Below are 6716 nucleotides of genomic sequence, written 5' to 3' on the forward strand. Positions count from 1 at the left end.
AAATTAAATGTGAATATATATCTAATTAAATTGATCTATTAAGGTTTGAATTTTTGGATTAAAAGGATATCATTATCTTGTCATGGATTAAAATGTGTAGATACCATTAAGAGATTTTAAATTTATCGAGGGACCAAATTGAAAATAAATGACACTAATTTTATTACAATTAGGGTTATAGTCCTTAAACGTGGAGCGCCATGCTCTACACACCAAAATACGGTAGAAAACTGTATTTATTCTACGGCAAAAACTTGTGCAAGACGGTTTCACGGGTCGTATTTTGTGAGACGGATATTTTATTTGGCTCATCCATAAAAAGATATTACTTTTTATGCTAAGAATATTACTTTTAGTTTTATTGTGAATATCGGTAGGGTTGACCCTTCTCACAATAAAAATTCGTGAGACCGTCTCACAAGAGACCTACTCTTATTCTACATATTTCTCTAAAGGGCTGTTTGGAAGTTCCATACTACTTCAGATTTCTCAAGATAATGGATTTATGTGCACTTCGTGTTATTGTTTTTCAGTTATCGATTCTCGATAATCCAACATAAAGATCAGGTGGATTTATTCTATCAAGGCAAATTATTAATCTAACAATTTCTACGTACAAAAGCGTATGCATACTTCAACGTTCTTATACAGAAATGATATCGCAAAACAAGGAACGACCTGAAAAAGCTACATAAACAAACTCGGAGTCGAAAGATTTGCCCTAAAAATATATTGGTTGCTGGCATGAGGAACTACTAGGAATTGGTTGGAGACTTCAAAATATAATGTATTACAGTAATATAAATATTACATATTAGGGAAATCATAATCTTTATATATTTGTCTGTTCGGAATTTTGATTTTATGTTGTCAAAACTAAAAATTTATAACGTAATGGACAAAAATCGCAAAGAAACCGGGTCTAAGCAAGAGATGCCACAATATAGTTCATCAACCATAGCAAGTAAGTTCAAATCAAGAAACCATGTAGAACATACTGCGTATATATATACGATCAGTTGGCTCTCTATATTATGAACTCAAGCAAACCTCTGTATATGTCTTACATGTTATAAAGTACCCATGTCACGATTTATTAGATCGGGGCGAATTTTACAGCGATATGAAGACGAGAATCACCAACGTACTAGACACATTGGTATTATATATCTAACATGCAAGCACACTATATAGTTAAATTAGACACAAACACCCCTATATATATATATCGTGAAAGACATACAGAAAACATATGGTCCTTAATGGTGAAAGGCTGGTTTATCTGCACCACCATAGCTATGATGAGTGTTGTCCTGGCCACCAAATGTTCCTTCGTCACGTGACACAGAAACAACATCGTTTCCATCACTTCCCTGACTTAGAAGGTGACGATTCTTGATAGGAGGCATAATTTTAGCCGCATGAGCTTGGAAACTTGCAAGTATGAGTGCACAAGCAAGGAGGAGAGAAATCACCAACTTCATGATTAAGAAGAACCTGCCAAGGAAAAGGAGTAATCAGAGGAATATATCAGATCATGTGGAACTAAACACCATTAATTGATATATTTTAATTCCTTGTCAAGAAAAAAAAATCGTGAAATTACATAGATATAAATACATATCTTAGATAAGAAAAAAAGATCAGCTTTACAGATATACATATGATTCAAGAAGTACCGATATTTATCTTTCGGTTGTTAGGTATTCGATCTTATATTACTTCTGGATGTAAGGAAATTAACTCCAAAAAATTCACAGTGAACATTAGTTTCTGTGTTACAGATATATATAGTAGCAGACGATGGTAAAAACACTAGAGAAACAAAAATTTACTTAGTGGAGCTTGCACTCAAATTACTTTCTGCATATGAGCCAACATGGCATTATTATGTAAGAATTAAGATATATATCTTGATCTATATTTATTAGTGCCTATAAGAATATCTTGATAGTGTAATAGGGAAATACTTTTTGTGGTCTATTGATTTGTCAAATTCTTGGGTTTGATATAGTCACTTTTAATTTTTTACTATTTTAATTGATCCAACTGCTGATGTGAAATCATAAACGTTAGCAATTTCTGATGACACATCAATATTTTCTGATGCTACGTCAACATTCCGACGAATTAGGACCGAAAGCGAAAAAATCAAATTAAGTTAGTGCACCAAATAGGAAAAATTAGTTAAAATAGTTTTTTTCCCAAGTGTAATAGTTATTGGTTTTGGCACCAATAATGATGTAATTCTATAATGCTGAAATATAATTAGAAAGAGATGGACGATATAAACATTTTTATTCTATAGAATAAAATAGTTTTAATCAAAACCCAGTCCACCTAGTTCATGCAATAATTACCCATTGGATCAATTAAATGTTAGAAAACTAAAGCAACATGGTATTTAGAGTTGGAACAAGATATATAAAGAGAAAAAGGAAAAAAAAAGATCACTTAAAATAGAAAAAAACAAATTAACTAGCTGATTGAGCAACTTTCATCAACCAAGCCTAAGGTAACTCCCAATAATTGACTCTTCTTATTTTGTGATCGATATTTTTTTTAAAGAATTTTTTTTATCAATATTTCACCAAATATATATAATATACATTCCTAAATTATCCGCTCCTATGTTCATTCCGGTAATTATCTCATTAACAGAAAAGGGTTATTTCGGCCAAAATATTAGATTTTGATATAATGAGTTTTTTAGCATGTAAATTTGGTGGAGTTGGTAATTTTTGATAGGTTATATTCCATAAATGTTATAGAAGAGAACTTTTTAGGGTTCCTTTAATGATATTTTTTGGGAAAAATAGAAGAAATTATATTTTTTTGTCATGCACTCCATTCACGTTCTTTTTCTACTAATGTGTATATCTTTTCAATTTTAGTCATTTTTCACTGAAGTACTGACGTTCCATCAAACACTTCAGCAATAATTGAGGGAGCACAAACAAATTTGGTGACATACATCATTTTTCTGATGTGACGTCAACACTAGAACTAAATATGATGCTGCAAGTTCCTCTCTGAAGTTGCTATACTTTAATTAGCTCAATTAGCAGGTAAATCCATTTCATTTAACTCTACGTGATGCCCCAATGATATCGTCAACCACTATACGTCGTTTAATTTGCCATCAAATTTTCCACCAGGTTAGCTGTTTTGATTTAGTTTTTATTTTATTTTTTTGAGTTTTTTCTTTGGAATAAATAATGTTATTTTCAACATTTTATCTGGATCAACAAATTGCATCAACAACTTTTTAACGAGATAGGAACAACAAACAGAGAAGAACCAAGATCCGCATTTCACATACATATTTTCTGGGAATTGAATAGCTTCCACCATATGGATTTTTACTTCTACTATTTCTGTCTAACGTATTGATGTTCTTCATGGTAAAACCCCCTTAAATTTTCTCTTATTTTGTTTAATAAAACTTTTCCGGACCCAACTTTATTTCTTTTTTCGAAAAAGATCATGATTAAATTGATGGTATAAGCACACTCGGTAATGTTCGTATATGCTTCAAATTTTGATTGACAAGAAAATTCCGGTACGTCAAGTTGATGAACGGATTATATTAAGCAGAGATGTAGGTGACATTTTGATAGCCACTAGACAAGTAATTATGACTAAAAATTGATAATTTAGGTTATTTTCTTTCTATAATCATGTATCACCTACCTACTCTAGCTACATATTCTTTTATATATGCATGTTTGTTTGTAATTAATGGGCCACTCAAATTCCCGAACAGTATATCTATAGTATTCAACATTAATAAAGATCAACACCTGAGAAGATTCTCGAGTCACAACTCACAACTACTGATATTGGACGTGTAAAGTCAAAAATTCAGATTTCATTTCGTTTTACATGATCGTTTAGTATTAGAAAAAAACTTGTGTGAGACAGTCTCACGGGTCGTATTTTGTGAGACGAATCTTTTATTTGAGTAATCCATGAAAATATATTAGTATTTTTATGCTAATTAAGAATATTACTTTTTATTGTGAATATTGGTAGGATTGACTCGTCTCACAGATAAAGATTCGTGAGACCGTCTCACAAGAGACCTACTCATAGTATTAATGATGGAGAATTGTATATGCCTTAAAATCATCAACTCTAAGGTTTAGCATATGATATATCAAAAAAGGATAAAACCCTGTCCTGAATTGGTCAAAATTTGATCTTAGTTTATTTTTTGTACATTTAATTCAATTTTCAACGAAATATTGACATGATTTCTGATCTTAATAACAAAACGTCATATATTATAAAATTATGATTATGTCACATCATTACCGAAGAACTTATATTATACTTCTGATATGTTATGTTATTACTCAGTCTTTTTTTTCTAATTATATGTGAATTTTCTTTCCCAATACGAACATGTTTATAATCACTCGTGATTATGCTTGAATGTAAGTATGTGATACATATATATAATTCAGTACATTCTTTTTTAATATTTCAGTACATTTTATGATATAGAATATACGGTAAATGCTTCTCCAAATGTAAGACAAAACAACCTTCTGATCAAGAGTGAGGTCAAGAAATGGAACTTTGCGTTAGGTCATGTTCTGATCCGCTTGTAGGATAAATATATGACGTAATAACTAATGCATGTATTACAAATTAAATATAATTAATGGCACATTTGAATCAATAGTTAACCTAGCTATCTTCCGCCAGCACTATTTCCTGCTAGCAAGTAATTCTTCGTTTATGGTTGAAAATAAGTATGAAAAGGTCGTTAGAATGGTAAGATTGACCTTTGAATTTTGTTTTTTTTTTTTTTTTTCCAGTTGTTTATTTAGAGGTTAGATAATATTGGAAATCATAAACTGCCTTTGTTGGAGAGCAGACGAACAATCGATTTCATAAGTGGTATTGAGTCAATAACATCACGTCCCAAAACCAGGATATATAGAGAGACATCCGACGTTATTTCACAATTACGTAATCGTAAAACAACAAGTCTCGTAGTAAATCAAATAACCAATACCAGTATATTTCATAAAACAGATAATCGTCTTTACAATCGATTGAAATCAACAAAAATACTGAAACATACAATGATGAATAATAGATAAAGTAAAACAATATTCTTTTTCTTCTTTGATGAGGTTTCATCACCATCTCGAAAAGTGATCTTGTTCTTATTATTTAACTTGTTCCTCATTCTCATCTAGGGATGGAGAGTAAATGATGAGTATTTTGTAAAATACTCGGCAATTGGAGGTCGATCGAATACAGAACAACATAATATACATATATATAATCATGAACACTCAAAAGTGTTGTGTCGAAGGAACATGTCGCAACAAGTGTTGGGAGAAGGAATAAGCAGAATGCGAAACATAGTACCAAAATAATACATATAACATATATAGCACTGAAACTCTTTTCGTATTCCATGGTTTGAACAATTATTATTACCCACTGCATTAGGGCCGTATAATGGTTATTCTTACCCACCAAACGTATCAAGGCCATGTAACGTTTATTTTTACCCACCATGTCAGGGCTATAAACATTTTTAAAAAATATATGTTCTACCATTTCAAATCAATTCGCAACAGTGTTGGAAACTTATTCATACTTTCAATGAACAAGTACATATATCCTTAATCGAACTTTTCAAGAATATCATAACCAAACAACAGTTTGATATTAAAACAATTCAAAGGTTCGATAACATAAATCAATAAACTGTTCGAAGTAAGGGTCGAAGAGAGATGCCATATCACGATCAATCGATTTAAAACATATACATATTTTTTTAAAACAAACAGCTTACTTACAAAAAATAAGAGTGCTAAATTTTATATATACAAAAACGAAACTCATTCACAAAAATTATGCTCCAAAATTCGGAGGAACAAGCTGGAATTTCGTCACCACAAATTCAGTCACTTTGCAGAGATGTTTTTGTCTAATTGAATTGTTGGATCGAGCTTAAGTTCGTACAACACTTTCAAAATTAAGTGAATTAAATCGTGAATGGTGAGCAGTTTTCTTGCGGAGGTCAAATACAAAAACTGAAGCATTAGATTTGACTGAATTTGGATATGTATTCAATATATAAGATAACATATTTGGAACGGTGGAGATTGGATTCGGAGCTCCGTAGAAATGAAAAAGACTTCTGGACTGTGGCCTATATGGTGTGCTTTCTTTGTGCTTGGTGGAGGGTATTTATAGGGTACAGGGACAGCTGAAAGGCCATCAGATTCAAGTCCACTACTTCCTTTTTCAATGTCATTTATCTTCCACAAAGCGACAATTGCATTGCTGGTTCATATGAGTCAAAATGACAATTAAAAAGGTGATAATTGTGAACAATGGCTGTTAAGTTTTGGCCCTTGTGTGTATTTCAAATTTTTGAATTTGATGGAGGAAAGTGATTTGAAATTGTGTGTATATGTATAAATGACTGTCACAACTTGGTCCATAATGTGGATTTTAATATTGATCAAAAGATTTATTGATACTTACATCATTTAAAAAAAATGTGTATCTATCATTGGTCTAGGCTTAATATATTTTTTAGCAAAACCAAAATACCCCTCTTCTCGAATTAATTTTTGTTTATATTTTTATTTATAAAAATATCATAAAAATCTCCAATTTTTCCATACAACTGTTTTTTAATATATGTGCGTGTGTGTGTATTAGATATCTTATTTGTTGTC

The 6716-nt window shown here is 31.1% G+C and overlaps 1 long non-coding RNA gene across 1 annotated transcript; it reads right to left on the bottom strand.

Moving 5' to 3' along the window:
- Nucleotides 1–1006: 1006 nt before the first annotated feature.
- Nucleotides 1007–1829, bottom strand: LOC140829736 (uncharacterized). Its single transcript, XR_012117504.1, has 2 exons — nt 1680–1829; nt 1007–1497 (listed from the first exon to the last, which is right to left on the bottom strand). It is a non-coding gene; the product is annotated as an uncharacterized lncRNA (long non-coding RNA).
- Between the last annotated feature and the right edge of the window lie 4887 nt (nt 1830–6716).

The sequence above is a fragment of the Primulina eburnea genome, chromosome 4 (assembly GCF_022965805.1).
Source record: "Primulina eburnea isolate SZY01 chromosome 4, ASM2296580v1, whole genome shotgun sequence".
In the NCBI taxonomy this organism is placed as follows: Eukaryota; Viridiplantae; Streptophyta; class Magnoliopsida; order Lamiales; family Gesneriaceae; genus Primulina; species Primulina eburnea.